Source organism: Typopeltis vanoorti, chromosome 1 (assembly GCF_054136105.1).
Source record: "Typopeltis vanoorti isolate ZY-2024b chromosome 1, IOZ_Tvanoo_1.0, whole genome shotgun sequence".
NCBI lineage: Eukaryota > Metazoa > Arthropoda > Arachnida > Uropygi > Thelyphonidae > Typopeltis > Typopeltis vanoorti.
The window spans coordinates 21,401,845-21,418,046 of NC_143549.1; the positions used below are offsets into that span (position 1 = coordinate 21,401,845).

Here is a 16,202-nt window from a genome sequence, read left to right on the forward strand (position 1 = left end):
GACAGATATCATAGAAATGTTTGGGAACCTCAAATGGTATTGCTCTTTACCTAGTCTACCCATAAATGCTGTTATAACTTGAACAACGCATGAACTTTTAAGCTATCCGTAAATCATTTACAGCTTTCGGCATATAAAACCATATCCACTCTCCAGCCTAAAGGCTGCGGGTTTGAATCCCACCGTGGGCATGGATGTTTGTGATTTTCTGTCAAAATACTAGTGGTGGTGGTCAGCGGTAGATGACAGAGTTGGTGAAAACAGGAGTTGTAGAGTAGGTGTCCTCCCTCGATGAGTCTTTGGACCCTTTGGAGGTATCATGTAATAATAATATAACAGCACTCAATGTTCGAAGTGTTTCTCTTTTGCCTTCCCCCCCCCCCCCCATGCTTGAAGTCTGTGAGGCTATATATCGATTGCAACATGCACAATATTCAGTAGAAATGCTGCCGCTGTTTACTACAAATCCACTTTCAGACTGGTGATGCTGGGGGTGTCGTTTCTTGCAGGCTTCTCTCTCTCTCTCTAACTCCGACCACAATTTGAAGTCCAACAGATTCAGATAGGGACTCCCAGACGGCCAGTCAGATAGTGATATGTGGTTGGACACATTCACCTCCAACTACTGCTGTGTGGTCCTTGCCTTTTGTACAGGAGCTGATTCCTGTTGGAAGATCCACTGCCTACTGTGAAACAAGGTGTTGTTTCACAGGTTTCAGCATGGTGTTGATACACTTTGGAGGTTTGACCCTTTTCTTGCAGAAATGCAACTTGAATTACCCCATCAAACTGTCACTGACATGCAGTGATGACCTCTCTGAATTTTGGGTTCTATGACACGTGTGCATCCATTCATGGCATATATCCAATCATTTGGGCAAGTTCAGTGGTGTGAAAATCTCATCTGTGAAGAGTATATGACATCACTTTCTGTATTCTCACAGGATTACAGCACAGATGTGCCTTTACATCTCGTGCAAGCTGTTGTGTACTAATGCATCATGGTCAACCTGTTCTTTGGTGGCCAGATATGTCTTTTTTATCTTTATAATGCTTAATAGTCTGATACACAAACATTCTACTGATCCCAAGTATTTTTAGTGTGTTGAAAATAATAGGTGGCAGCATACCAACCAACCTTGTGAAGTACTATTTCCATTCATCTGTACTCTCTCTCTTTGACTCACTCACCCAGATGGTGCTATTGTAGCATCAACTATTACCCCCCCCCCCCCTTTGACATCATTCTTCTTGTACAATTTCTGCACAGATGACTGAGACAACTCATCTGCATCTATACCTGTAACATTGCACTATATACTTCCTGCAGCCATTTGCCATAAAGGCACCAGAAGAATTTTAAACAACTTGGATATCAGTCTGCTGGTTCTTATGGTATCTCAGTGATTGTGTTCAGGAGATGTACCTTTGAAATAACACCTGCTCTTTATCATTTTTGCATCCTATTATATTCATATGGCATCCATCCCACAACATGAAAGCAAAAAAAAAAAAAAAAGTTTTGCTTTAACCTTAGTGCTTTCTGAAATAATGGAGAGGTCATTAGCAGTCAACTTGAGCGCTTTGAAAACTTAGCTAACACATATGGTATCTACCAGTCCCACTTCACTCAAATCACCCTTTTTTCTACATCGCCCAAATGTCTGTAGAAAAGAATTTTACTGTTGTATTTAAGGCATTGGATAGGATATTGTTCACTGCATTCAATAATTGATGCTCTCAAATCTCTCTCTCACTTTCAGATTTTCTTACTAATGCAGTTGTTTCTCAGATGTATGTTGTATCACCCACTCTTCTTTATAATGCATAAATGACTTTTTCATTGACCTGAACTCCAATACATTGTTTTGCTGCTAATAATACTCTTCATTCTCGTGTTCATATGATAAACCTTGCATTCTCAAGATCTACAACCATTGTCTTAAATGCTGATTTCCATACCTTCCTTCAATTGGGCAATGACATACTTATCATCTTCAGTGATTCCAAAGTATTTTCTCTCTCTCTCTCTCTCTCTCTCTCTCTCTCTCTCTCTCACACACACACACACACATGCGAGTGCATCCACCCTCCACTCCCAAAAAACAACAAAAGCTCATTTCTTCTCTTCTTACCACTTACTATTGTTAATACTGAGTTCAAGACTAGATCTCACATTGAAACCTTCAACACTTCATAGCACAATGAACACATCACTTCTATATAGTATCTTGCACTTCCAGAAAAATGGCTTTATGTGTGAGTGTATGTGTGTTCCTTTTCATCTGTTCAGCTGCTATCCCTGTGTAAATACCAAATTGCCCAATTCTGAAATATCCTTTTCACAGTTGATGTGTATCAGAAACCTCTTGAAATTCTTGATGTTCAAAAGGCCACCAATTAAGTTGATTGATGATCTCTCACAGACTCCTACTAACATTATTCAACATATAATGAACTGGCATCTACCAACCTTTTGTTTCTGCTAAAGCTGCTCAAGGAGTATCAGCCTAACATCCATTTTCAATTGAATTGCTAGCCCACTCAACATTCCTCTCCCATTAATCTTGCATTCTGTATGTCTGTTCTCTGAGACAACCTTTCTCATCAAGTATTCTTCCCTGAACAGTGCAACCCTCTGGCTCTTCAAAAAAAAAAAAAAAAAAAAAAAAAAATAGAATTGAAGTATGGCAGAAAAGATGAGGTCGGAACATACACAATCTTCACTATTATTTATAATGTGTATGAACTGCATTGACATCAAATTTGATATCCAAATAAGAGTTACTAGCTTTAGTCTATTCAGGTGATTTGCTGTTGATGTCTGGAAAGGAAAGAGGATGTTTGTTTCAATCTTCCTCAGGCAGATTCAAAGATTGCTAGAATCTTGTTTCTTTTCCAAGTGTTTGCAGTGTGGTTATTGATTAGTTTGGACAGAAAGAAAAAAAAGAACATTAAAAAATACATGTAGTATTAGACAATAAAAAAAAAAAAAAAGAAATAACACCACATAACTTAGAATGAGATCACTTCATCAGATGGAAGAAAGCTAAACTGTTGCACAAATCATTCTTCCTATTGGTTCAGGATACAAAAGTACACAGTGGATTTGATATAAGAAATGAAGTATCGTTTAGTTTTGAGTAAGACAAAAAAGAATTTTATATTGCAAAGAAATATATAAAGTTTTTTAAAAAAAATCAGTGAGCAAACAGCTTTCTGAGGTGAACTGTGGATTCTGATATACAATTCCTTTCCTTCATGTTTATAAAAGAAGTGACAGATTTAAGTCATTTCACAGTTTTTTCTTTATCCTGTTCATCGGATTATAGTTCACAAGCCGATAGGTGCTGTTATCAGAGACTAGTTGATTCAGTAGTTCCGATAATAGCAACTCAGCTTGTGAACTATAATCTGACGAACAGGATAAAGAAAAAAACTGTGAAATTATTTAAGTCTGTCACTTCTTAGCAATCAGACACTGTTAAAAAAAAACTTATACCCCATTATACCCATTCTCCCAGAATATATGGTGTTCCCAAGGTACACAAACATATCGTTTGTTATATTTGTGTACCACTTCGGCCGATAGTTGAGGGAATAGACAGCCTCAATTATCACCTAGCCGAGAAATTAGCGTCAACACTCAAAGAGTTGGTAGGTCATTCCCCCTCCTATATAAAGAACACACAACACTTCATAAACAAAATTAAAAACATAACACAACACAAAACGTTGAGTCTTGTTATACAATATTCTGATATGAATGTCGGCTTGTTGAGAGCTCCTGAAAAGATCAGTAGTATTTTATGTTATCATTGGCAATTCTACTAGAATTTTACGTAGTATTGTTTGCTTTTCGTTTCTTAGTGTGTCTATGTGATTTTTGTGTGTTTTCTGTGTTATTTTAATTATTATTTTTAAGATAAGATAGCGTCCATATGGCACCGATTTAAAAAAAAAAAAAAAAGCGGCCAGGTCGCCATGTTTGTTTAAGAGTTTTGATATAAAAGAGTTTATGCAATGTGCTGTCTGTGAGATGTATGCTTTGCGAAGAGCAGTTGGAGTCTGGTTAGATGGTGATAGTGGAGTTAATATGTGCAGAAAGTGTAAGGAAAATGAGGATCTGAAGCGTGTTTCAGGTGGCGAGAGTGATATCATTAAAAAAAGTCAGAAAATAGTGATGTGATAAGGAATTGTGAGGTTGTACCAGATAGGTGTGAGAGCGTTGCTGAAAGTGTAAATGAAGGCAGAAATACAGAACGAATGGATGATTTAAATGATAATGAAAATGGTGAGATAGATGCAAGTAGTGAAATTGCATGGTTGAGCGGAGCGATAAGCAGAGCAAAGTGGCAACTGGAGGGAGCGTATGGAAAAATGTGTACTGAACGTACCAACTAATAAACGCCAAAAGTCTGATACGAAAAATAAGAGAATGTTCATAAACGTAAATAAAATGAAAGAGCGAGTGCTGTACGGAGATTTGTTATTAAGAGGTGTGTTAGTTGAGAGTTTGACGAAATCATACCAACCGGGTGCTAACATAAAGCACATCAGTGAATCTATTCAAGTGCAAAAACAGAAGGTGAAAGAAATGATAATCGTGGCAGGAACAAATGATTTGAAAGAAGACAAAATGGAAATGATAGAGGATGTGAGGAAATTACTTGAGTAGCAAAAGAGAAGAGTGAGAGAGTTAGGATGGTGAGTATTTTGCCGCGGTATGACAGTGAGGTGTTTAGGAGGAGGGCCATAATTGCCAATGACTTTATGCGTGGGTTATGCATGGAGAATGGTGTGGAATTTGTGGATGTGTGGAGTGAGTTCGATGGGCAAAAGGATTTATATAAGATGGATGGGTTACATTTGAATGGATTTGGTGTACGGAGGCTTGAAAAAGTGTTGATGAATGAAGTGGATGGATGTATAGACTCAGAGAAACTAGATTTATTAGGGGGGGGGTATATATACAGACTTTAGGGAGGCAGTTGAGTTTATGAATGAGTATAATATGTTCGAGCGAGTACAAAGGACAACAAATCAGAATGGGATAGTTAGTATAAGGCATCAAAGTAGGGATGGGACTAACGGGCTTCTGCAATTCATGTACACTAATGCCAGGAGCATTAGGAACAAGAAGGAAGAGTTTTTGGCCTTGGTTGGCACTTCCAGGCCACATGGCTGACAGAGGATGATAAAGCTAGTGGGATTGAGTGCGACAGGTATAGCATGTTCAGGAGTGACAGGGAGAAAAAAAAAGGGAGGAGGAGTGTTATTGATGATAGCTGATGTTGCAGCCAAGGAGTATAGAAGTTGAACTGCAGGATAGAGAAAAAGAGCACATTTGAGGTTATCTGGTGTGAGATAGTCTAGCAGAACAAAATATACAATTGGGTGCTGCTATAGACCAGGTAATGGAATAGATGGTGGGGATAGTATGCATAGGCAAATAGAAGAAATGAGTGGAAGGAGGGTAATTATTATGGGTGATTTCAATTATTATTATTATTATTATTCCTGATACCTCCAAGGAGTCCAAAGACTCATCGCGGGAGGACATCTTCAACTGTCTCTACACCTTACCTCTACTACGAATCAACGCCATCTACCGCCCACCTCCAACACCACCACAACTAGTAATTTTTGTCTGTAAATTGCGTGTGTTCTGAAGGGCCGATTTGTATGTATGCGGGATGAAAAACCCGAGTTTCCGGGAGAAAAAACCCTGCTACCACCGTATGAGATCGGCTAACTCACCATCGATTGAAATCAACCAGATAAAGATTCCTCTCGTCTCGACGAGAATCGAACTTAGGCCTGTTCCAATCGAAGGGCGCAATGTACCGTCGTTCTTCCAATTGCGCTACGGAGGCTACATTGACTACATTATGTTAACATTGACTGGAAGGCAGAGAGGGCACACGGGAGGAAGGAATTGGATTTTATGCGGTTATTAAGGGACAACTATCTGCAACAGCATGTAGTGGAAAATACTAGGGGGCAGAGAGTGCTTGACCTAGTAATTGCATCTGAGAATGTGGCTGAAACGAACATGAGCATGTTGCCACCAATTGGTGAGAGTGATCATAAGGTCATGACTTGGGAGGTGGCTAAAGGAGTGGAATTTGCAATTAAGACAGGGTACATATGGAATTACTCAGCTGGTAAGTATGACAAGCTTAGGAGTGTGCTTGGCTCAGTGCCATGGCATGTAAAACTGCAAGGGCTGGATGTTGATAGTGCATGGGAGGTGGTTAAGAAGTGTTTGTAGAAGGCAATGGTTGGCTGTATACCAAGAGTCTGAATAATAAATCAAGTAGGAGTTAAATGGATGAATAACACTATTAATCTTGAGCTGCAAAAAAAGAAACAATTGTGGATGGAATTTAAGGAGAAAGGTGACCAGCAGGTGCAGGAACAGTATAAAGCTCAGGCCAGGAAGGTAACAAGGGTGGTAAGAAAAGCAAAAGCAGATTATGAGAGAAAATTGGCCATGCAGGCTAAAGAGAATCCCAAACATTTTTTGATATGTTGAAAGTAAAAGAAAAAATGTATATGACAGAATGATTTTAAAGAATGCCGATGGTAGGGAGGTAACCGAATCAGTTGATATAGTTGAATTACTGAGCGAGCACTTTGCAAGAGTATATCATCCAGGTGGTGACATTGCAGGAATGAGTGAACCAATGGATTATACGGGAATTGTGGTGAATGAAGTGGAGGTGAATAGTCTATTACAGAACCGCAATGTCAATACATCTGTGGGATTGGATGGTATACCAGCTCATTGTCATACGTGAAGCGGCTAAAGAATTGTCTGTGCCCTTGACCATTTTGTTTAATGCGAGTCTCTGGTCTGAGTTATTCCCAAGGGAGTGGAAAGAGGGGAGAAATAGTTCTACTGCATAAAGGAGCTTTCAAGACTGCTGTTGTAAATTACCGACCGATTAGCATATCAGGAATCATTGTCAAGGTCTTGGAGAAATTTGTCAAGAGAAAAATACAGGATTGGATAGATGAAAATGGGATACGGTAAGGGGGACAACATGGCTTTGTGAAGGGTAGATCATGCCTTAGTAACTTGCTCACATTTTATAATATACAGTGACGGTGGAACTGGATAAGGGTAATGGGTTTACAGTGATTCTACTGGACCTTGCTAAGACCTTTGACAGGATACCACATGGAATTCTAATCAGTAAACTGCAGCATATGGGGATGGATATAGGGTTGGTGAGATGGATAGGAAGGGTGGTTGATGGAGAGAGATCAGAGAGTGGTTTATTCAGGAGTAGAGTCCAAAAGACGGCATGTGACTAGTGGTGTGCCACAAGGATCTGTTCTTGGACCACTGCTGTTTAATTTGTTGATTAATGATATAGGAAAGGATCTGACAGGAACAGTTCATTTGTTTGCAGATGATGCAAAGTTGGGTAGGGCAATAATGAATGCAGATGATGTCAAAATTTTGTAGGATGATTTGGATAGATTGGAGAACTGGGCGAAGGAGAATGGATGTCAATTTAATGTGGCAAAATGTATGGTTATACATTTTGGGGTGAAAAGATTAGCAGCAGTTTGCTACATTGGTGGAACTGTACTCTAGGAAATTGTTGAGGCATGAGATTTAGGAGTGTTGGTGGATAAGGAGTTGAAGTTTAGCGGGCACATTGCAAAAGTCGCCAAATCAGCTCATCAAATCACTTGGTTGCTGAAGAATACATTGACAAGCAGAGACAAACAAGTTATTGTTCCTCTGTATCGACCCTTGATAAGACCCCCACTAGACTACTTCGCCCAGATATGGGTGCCAGGGTTTCTTCTTGATGGGGAGGACGTTGAGAGGATCCAGAGGCGAGTGACCAAGATGATAGCAGGTCTATGGAATGAACCTTATGAGAACAGGTTGCAAAAATTGGTTGATAGGCAGAGGAGAGGAGATATGATTGAGACATTCAAATTACTGAAGTGTTTCTATAAAATTAATTCAGAAGATATTTTTGAGAACAGGGCTGGTTTTGGGAGGACTAGGGGACATCCATGGAAGCTGGGCAAAAGTGTGGTTAGTAAGGGTGTTAGAACTGGGTTCTTTACTTTTAGAGTGGTGAATGAGTGGAATGGGCTCCCAGAGTCTGTGGTGGATGCTGTGACAGTGAATGAGTTTAAGGCGAGGTATGATAGATACTGCATGAATGTCGAATAGTTGTGATGAACATGATTTGGGTCCTCTCGATGAGCCTAAGGACTCCCTGAAGTTGCCCGTAATAATAATAACACTCAGCAAAGATGATTTATTAGTCGGTTTTGACGTTTCCGCCCTTTTCACAAATGTCCCAATCAGTGACACAATTCTCTTACAGAACAAATTTCCACCCAATATTATGGCTCTCTTTGTCCATGTACTACATTCTGGTATTTTTTTTTAAAATTTTATTTCTATTTATTATTTATTAATTTTTTTCCTTTTTTGTAAACATGTTGCCCTCTAGTTTAATTTAATTTTGTAACCTAATATAGCCAAGTTGTTACCTGCTCCGCAACCATATGCCTGGGAAAGGAATGTCCAGCGTTCGATTCCCGTCGCTGACGTGAGGAACTCAGGATCTTTTTCAGACATAGCTAAGTTAGCCGGTCTTGGGCATGGACTGCAGGGTTTTTCTCCCCAGTTTATCTGAGGTTTTTCCTCCTGCAAACCAGCCCCATGAACATGCGCTTCTATAGACGTAGGATACTGCTAGGAATAAGGAGTAACCAACCTATTCCGTTGGATTTTGGTTCCGAATGCCTACACTATAAAAGGTGTAGGTCTACGCGTGAGCTTAAATCAGAAAAAAACCTAATAGATAATATAATAATAATTAGGACTCTAGCATTCATGTAGTAAGGTTTTTTTTTTCACCAGAGGTCAGGCCAATAGTTGTAATGGTTGGTCAATAACATTATCATGTGATGTAGATCGTAATGCAGCTTGTTTCTTTATATATATGTGTGTGTGTGTGTGTGTGTATGTTACCGCTAAAGTGCAGAAATCAGTTATTCTACAGATTATCTAGGTATTGTGCAGATTAACTAGGATGATCCATTAAAGTGCCAAAAATTGTTTCATTTCTCACATTACCTACTAGGCACTCGTTAAAGTGAAAATAAGATCTTTGCCGGAACAACAGCAACGTTTCTGTACGCTTAAATTAACATAATATTATTTATTTATTTTTCAATATCTAAAGAATCAAGTTAATACAATCAATCAACAAATTAGTTGATAGAGTCAATCATCAATCAATTAAAAAACTATAATGCAAAGAATCAAATGGTTTAAAATATTATTACAATTAAGGAAATGAATTTGCAAAACATATGACACTGGCGAAACCAAACTAAAAGTGGAGGGAGAAGGGGGAAGGAGTAGGGAAAGGAAATGAGAGAAACAAACTTTTGAACTTTAATGATAGGGAAGCCGCTAATGTGCACATTACCTAGGTAAAATGTGGAAAACTCTTGATTCTGCACGTTAACGGAGCAAATCGGTTAATCTGCAGATTAGCTAGGTAATGTACACATTAACGGCTTTCGAGCTTTAGCGGTAACATATAGACGGTCCAGATAGACCTTAATGTGAAGGTCGAAACGTCAAGTGTTTATTTTGGTTTGTATTAAACTAAAGTTTTATTCTAACATGGTAGGTTCCATAATTTTCATGATGTATTCTGATATATAATTATCGAATTAAAAAATGGAAGGCTATTTGAAATTAACTAACTTTTTGAAATTAACTTTTTTTTTTTTTTTTTCCCACCAGAGGTCAGGCCAACAATTGTGGTAGCGGTTAGTCAGTGTCTTTAACGAACCAGTATGATTGTAGTATAGCTTGTTTCCTGTGTATATTTGTACGCTCCAGAAGATGACCTTGACATAAAGGTCGAAACGTCGAATTGTAAAATTTTAGTAATAGTAAACTAAAGTTTTTATTCAAACACGGTAGTTGTCTCCATAATTTCCAAAAATGCATGAAATTAACTAACATTATTCACAGGATACCTATCATATTTTTCTTTAAATTTCTTCACCATTGGGGCATTCACAACTACTTCTGATGATCCATTCCAATCATTCACCACTCTCCAAGCAAAGAATCTAGTCCACACACACACACCCTTACTAACTACATGCTTACATTTGGGGGTGATCCCTTTGTTCTCTCCCTACTCCTCATGCAATGAAAAATTTCTTTCATGCGAATCTTCTAGAATCCCTTTAGTAGCTTATAAGTTTCTATCATGTCCCCTTTTCTCAATCTGTGAACTCAGTTCTGCAACCTACACAACTTCATTCTATCCTCATAGGGAGCTTTCCATAGATTGTCACAGATAGCTTAGTTAATCATTTTGGAATCGTCTCCACCAACTCCTGATATCCAAGAAACCCAGGTGACCAATTCTGTGCACATTAGTAAAGATATGTCCAAATTATAGCCTTATAATGAGGGACAGTAACGTGCTGATTTTTATTTGTCAGTGTATTCAACATCCAACTAATTCTTTGAGCTATTTTGCCAGTTCTTGCAATATATCCTCTCAACTTCAGATTTGTATACACACACCCCATATCTCTAGCCTTGGCAGTTTTCTTTCATCCAGTACCATCAGTATAATACAAATGAGTAGAAAGGCTTATGATCTGACAGTATATGTTGACATAATAATTGTTAGTACATTTAATGGTATAATTGTGTGAACTAAGAAAATACGATACACAGTATGTAATCTTTTCATTCTGAAGTGTATTACTTATATTTTGTGAAATTAAATTGACAGCCATTTTCCTTTGTCCACACTATCCATTTATTTAAATCATCTTGCAGTATGTTTGGTTACCGTTGTTAACTATTGACTCCTCAGTTTTGCATTGTTAGCAAACAGCTGATTACCCCTTACATCTTTTGCTCCATTGATGTTCAAATTAGAATAGTGATCCTAGTACAGAGCCCTAAGCCACTTCAGTTGTCCTCATTTGCCTTGATTCCACTCCACTGCATATGATCCTTTCTGTCAGCTCCATCCATGCTACCAGCCTCATATCCATTCCCAATTTTCTTCATCTTACGTAATAGTTTTTTTCATCTGGTGTTCTCTTAATTGCAAAGTCCAGCAGTATTGTGGTGTAGCCATTTCCTTTATCCAGTTCTACTGTCACCTTATAAAATGTGAATGAATTGCTAAGGCAGGACATCTTTTACAAAGCAATGCTCCCCTTCCCCCATAGAGTATCAAATTCTTATCTGCCTCTTCATGAAATTTATCTTCAACCAACCTTTTCAATACTTTAACCATCACTCCAGAGATATCAATTGGTTTATAATATGCTACTTTTCTATTGGAGGCCATCTTTATGTAATGGAACTATAGTTCACCCACAGTTTGTAGGTCTCTGCTTGGCATCTTACCAAGAATAGTTGATTCATGCTGAAGGGGAGAAAGAATGAAGGACGTATGAATTGGTCGCTAACATGCAAAATCACATGCTTTATAGGTAATTTTCCAACTGTTATACAAGCGGCATAGTTAACTATAATGATCATAAAAGAGAAGTTAATTTTCTGACGTGTAATAATAAACAACTCATCCCATAATATGGACTGATTACCCTATTATCGGAATGGATTCTCCTCCTGTTGACATGCACAGAAGTGTCGAAAGGTCTCAAATCTATGGGTGTACTATATCTTATTCTCTCTCTCTACTCCCTTGGAAGCATACGAGCTGACATACCATCCAGTCCCGCTGCTGTATTGATATTTTTCAGCATATTGAGTATCTCCAGTTCATCTAACTCAGTTCCATTGAAAAAAAAATTAATCCAATCTACATCACAATGCATATCTAGTAATTGATAGTAATTGGTACAAGCAGCAACACAACCTCGAAAGCTGAACAAACGAACAATACTGCAAACAACTGAATAACTGAGCACCCAGAGTATGCGCTTTTGAACAAAACAGTGTATGAACATTTCTTTGACACATCTAATATTTGAAAAACATGTAGGTATATAGTGATGTAAAAGCACCAAATAAAATTACCAACATCAAGATTATCGATTAGTGATAGAATTAAAATATCTAATACACATTCGATTCAAATTGTCATTTTATTTTTTCGCTCGTAAAAATCAAAACCCACAGGCGGGCGCACAAAATCGCACCACAGTCTGCATGCAGCCTGCAGGCAGTGCTTTGGACAGCCCTGACCTAGATGATAAATCTAAGATAACAGATTTATTTGAAGGAAAATTCTTCTTCTTCCTTTTGGTTCTGTCCAATGCTGGATGAAGGTCTTCCCCATGGTTTTCTGCCGCTTCCATCCATCTCACTCCTGCAACTTGTTCCAGTTCATCCCTCCACCTTCTTTGTGGTCTTGCTCCATCCATTGGTCTCCACTCTGTTGTTTTTCTAGTCTATCTTCCATCATTGCACCTGGCAATATGCCTAGACCATCTCCACTTAGCCTGTTGAATGTATTTTACAATATCCATGACACCTGTTTGAGATCTTATCCAGGTATTTGTCTTCCTATCTCTTAATGTTATTTTTGGCATACTTCTCTCTACGCGATATTGTGTTGTTCTCAGCTTTTTGTTTAGCGCTTCTGTTGAAGTCCATGTTTATCTCCCATATGTTAGGACAGGATGTATGCACTTGTTGAAAGCTTTCCTTTTTAGACTCATAGGGATATCACTTCTGAATATCTCTCTCATTTTTCCATAATGAGAGACGTATTCAGATTTTTCCATCCAAGGTGAATTCTTTGTTCAATCTCTTTTCTTTGACAATCCTTAAAGGATAACAATTGGCCCAAATATACATATGAGCTAACTTGTTGTATTTCATGGTTTTCAACTTTGACAGTTCTTTGGTTTATGCATTTATTCATCATTATTATTTGTTTTTTTCTCTATTTATTTTTAATCCAATTAATCTGGTGGCTTCATTTAGCTGATTTAGCCTTTCTTTCAGATCTTCAAGATTATCTGCTATTAGGACATCATCATCTGCAAATTTCAGATGGTGCAGCCTTCTCCATTTATGTTTATTTCTTTTGTTTCCCAATCAAGGCTTCTAAAGACTTCTTCTAATGCAGCTCTAAATAGTTTGGGAGATATAGTATCACCTTTTAATAATTTAATTACAGAAGTTGCATTATTGTAAATATGTTTTAGTGTTTCAATATATGGTTTCTGGGTTTCAAGAGTGTTGCAGATGTTTTAACTGAATCAAATGCTTTTTTGTAGTCTATATAGGCCAGATATAAGGGTTTATTGATTTTTCAATGAGTGTCTTAATGTGTGAATATAGTCCGTATTGTAATTCTTCCTAAATCCAGCTTGTTCACATGATTGCATTCCCTCAAAGTATAGATTTTATTCTATTATTTATAATTTTTGTGAAGACTATATGTATTATGGTGGGGAGGTAGGCTTATAGGTCTGTAGTTTTTAATTTCTTCCTTATTGCCCTTTTTAAAAATTAATATTAGAAGTGAATTGTTCCAATTTTTTGGAATTTTTCTATGTTTTAGGTATTTATTAAAGAGTTTAGTCAGCTGTTTGATGACAGGGCTTCCTTCCAGTTTTAAGAAGTCTACCATAATTCCATCTTCTCCTGGGGCTTTTCAATTTTTCATATTCTGTAGTACCATTTCCACTTCCATATCATTGCATCCTGTACATCTCTTGAGGGTACTTTACATTTATTTGATGATGATTATGAGAAAAGTGTCTAAGTTCTAAATTGTCGCTGGCATTAGGAGAGTGATAAGACAGAAATGCATTTCATAGAATGAAGTTGTGTGTGTTTGGGAGAGAGAGTTTTAGTCAAAGAAGATAAATAGGAAGAGAGAGAAACTCTGTGATATGGCATTTTTTTTTTGATTGGTGTGTTTGAATTCAGACTGTGTAATTGAAAATTGATCTTCTTTGTCTCTCCTCACCATCCCATTTCACTTGGGATCAGCTCTCCTAGTCTATAATCACCATGATATTCTGTCCTGGGTTGTCGATATAGCTGGGAAATTAGGAGGTCTTTTTTTAATTTTTACCATCAAGATAGTGTCCAGTTATTTCTCAGTAATAGATCTAACTTTAAACTCCCACAGATGTGTTCATTATGCACTTTATCTGGCATAGTAACTCCTCTGGCCCATCTTAGTGATGTGTAGTTTCTGTTCTTGTTGTTTCTTAAGAGGCCAACATTTTGTGCTGTATATAATGGCTGGTCATACTGCTGTGCTATATATCTTCCCTTATATTTGCACTGGCATGTCACATAATACTCCATATAATGCTCTCCATTTCATCCAGCCAATGTTTGTGTAGCATTCCATATGTGCAGTAATAGTCTAAAGTCTTGATTTCCAGTTCTTCACTGCTTCCTGCTGGGCCTCACTGCTTCCTGCTGGGCCTCTCACTTTGATTGTGACATTCCGATACATGTCTTTCACTTGGTTAATATAATATTCTGAAACCTTCTGTGATCCCAATGCATGTCATATTAAGTTTCCATGGAACCCAATCAAAGGCCTCTTTGAGCCTTTAATAAATACTAGGTGCAGTCTTTTGGTTATCTTTGTGCCTTTTTAGTAAATTTCTGATTAAATGTATTGGCATCAATTGAGGATTCCCCTGAGATGAACCACACTGATTTTCAGTCACATTTGTTAATGCCTGAAACCTCTGATTAAGCACTTGCTCCCATATTTTGAATGTATGAGATTCTTTTTTCCAAGGATCCTGTTGAACCTTTTCCACAATTCAGCTGAGATATTAACAGTTTTTGTTGCTTTGTTATTTGCTTTCAATTGCTTTCTTTACTTCTGATTTATCATTTTCTCTCTTTATGCCACAGACCTTCTGTAGTTGATAGGCCAGGCAGAACTTTGCTAAGATGGGTTTAATTTAACAAGTGATGGTAATACTCTTCCATCTCTGTCTTATGTCAGCAGTAATACCCCTCCCCCCATTCATTCTTTATATATTTGACTGCCTTGATGTGTTTTGAACTACTATGTCTTCGTTTTGTGATCTTGAAGATTTCCTTATCATTTTTGGCCCATTTGAGTTCTACATAAAAATCATCTACACTGCTAGATTTTGCTTGTGCCACAGTTCTTCTTGCATTCTTCTCTGCTGCCTGATATCCAATGCAGTCTTCTTCAGCTTTAGTTTACTGCCATTATTTGAAAATGAAATTTGTCCTTTTTCCTCATTGTCTTTAATAGGCTCCCTTTGATATGCCTAAATGGTGTGTAGCCTGTTTGGTGATGTATCATTGGAGGCCATGCCATATTTTATTATTCACCAAGCCTTTAAATCCCTCTCAAATGCAGATAATTCACAAGATCTTTATACATTTCAAATTTATGCTAAAAAAAAAAAAGAGAGAGATTTTCCATAGCTTTGAGCCATCACTGGGTTCGCCTTCAGAAGCTCTGTTACCAACAGTCTGTGTTGCATGGTGAGCTGTTCTTCTACCAGTTTTATTTTGCAGATCCATCAAGATCTTTGAAGATCTTGATGGACAGTTGGTATTAATAATTACTAAATCATACATTGATGCAAAGTGCAGTATACCTTCACCCTGTGGGTTAATTAATAGACCCATAACCTTGGTTATCACAAACCTTTTGGTAGGTTTCACTCATGCTATTTTATTTACTTATTTTTTTATGTTGCATCTCTCTCACAGAAGATCGGTCTTTAGCTAAAGGTGTTGAGTAATCTATAGACTGTTCTGGTGACCATGCATGATATTTTTTCAAACCTCCCCAGGAAACTGGTTGATCTCACATTAGGTAGTGAAAGTCATGCAACCAGCTAAAGACATTCAGATACATCATGTGACCTGTTATGTGTACATGCTATTAATTGTCTGACCATACCAATCTATTTTATGTGTATATAGTATGTTTATAGTAGCCTAATTATCAATATTTCATGTATAAAATCTGTATTTTATATGTATTTTTAAATATATAGAGCATCTAAAAATTAAATTTTATAGAATTTCATAAAAAAAAGCAATAAAAATAGATTCAGAAAAATTCATCATCTGAAATAACCTTAGTTCAGTTTATTTTAAATAATGAACAGCTTATCACCAATTAAAAAAAATGGGTACAAAGCATGGTGCCTTTATTTAATACCTG

The 16,202-nt window shown here is 37.4% G+C and overlaps 1 protein-coding gene across 5 annotated transcripts in view; it reads left to right on the top strand.

Annotated features, from left to right (window-relative positions):
- LOC150109825 (uncharacterized) overlaps window positions 1-16,202 on the top strand; it is a 441,768-nt gene that overhangs the window by 120,905 nt on the left and 304,661 nt on the right. The window lies entirely within an intron of this gene.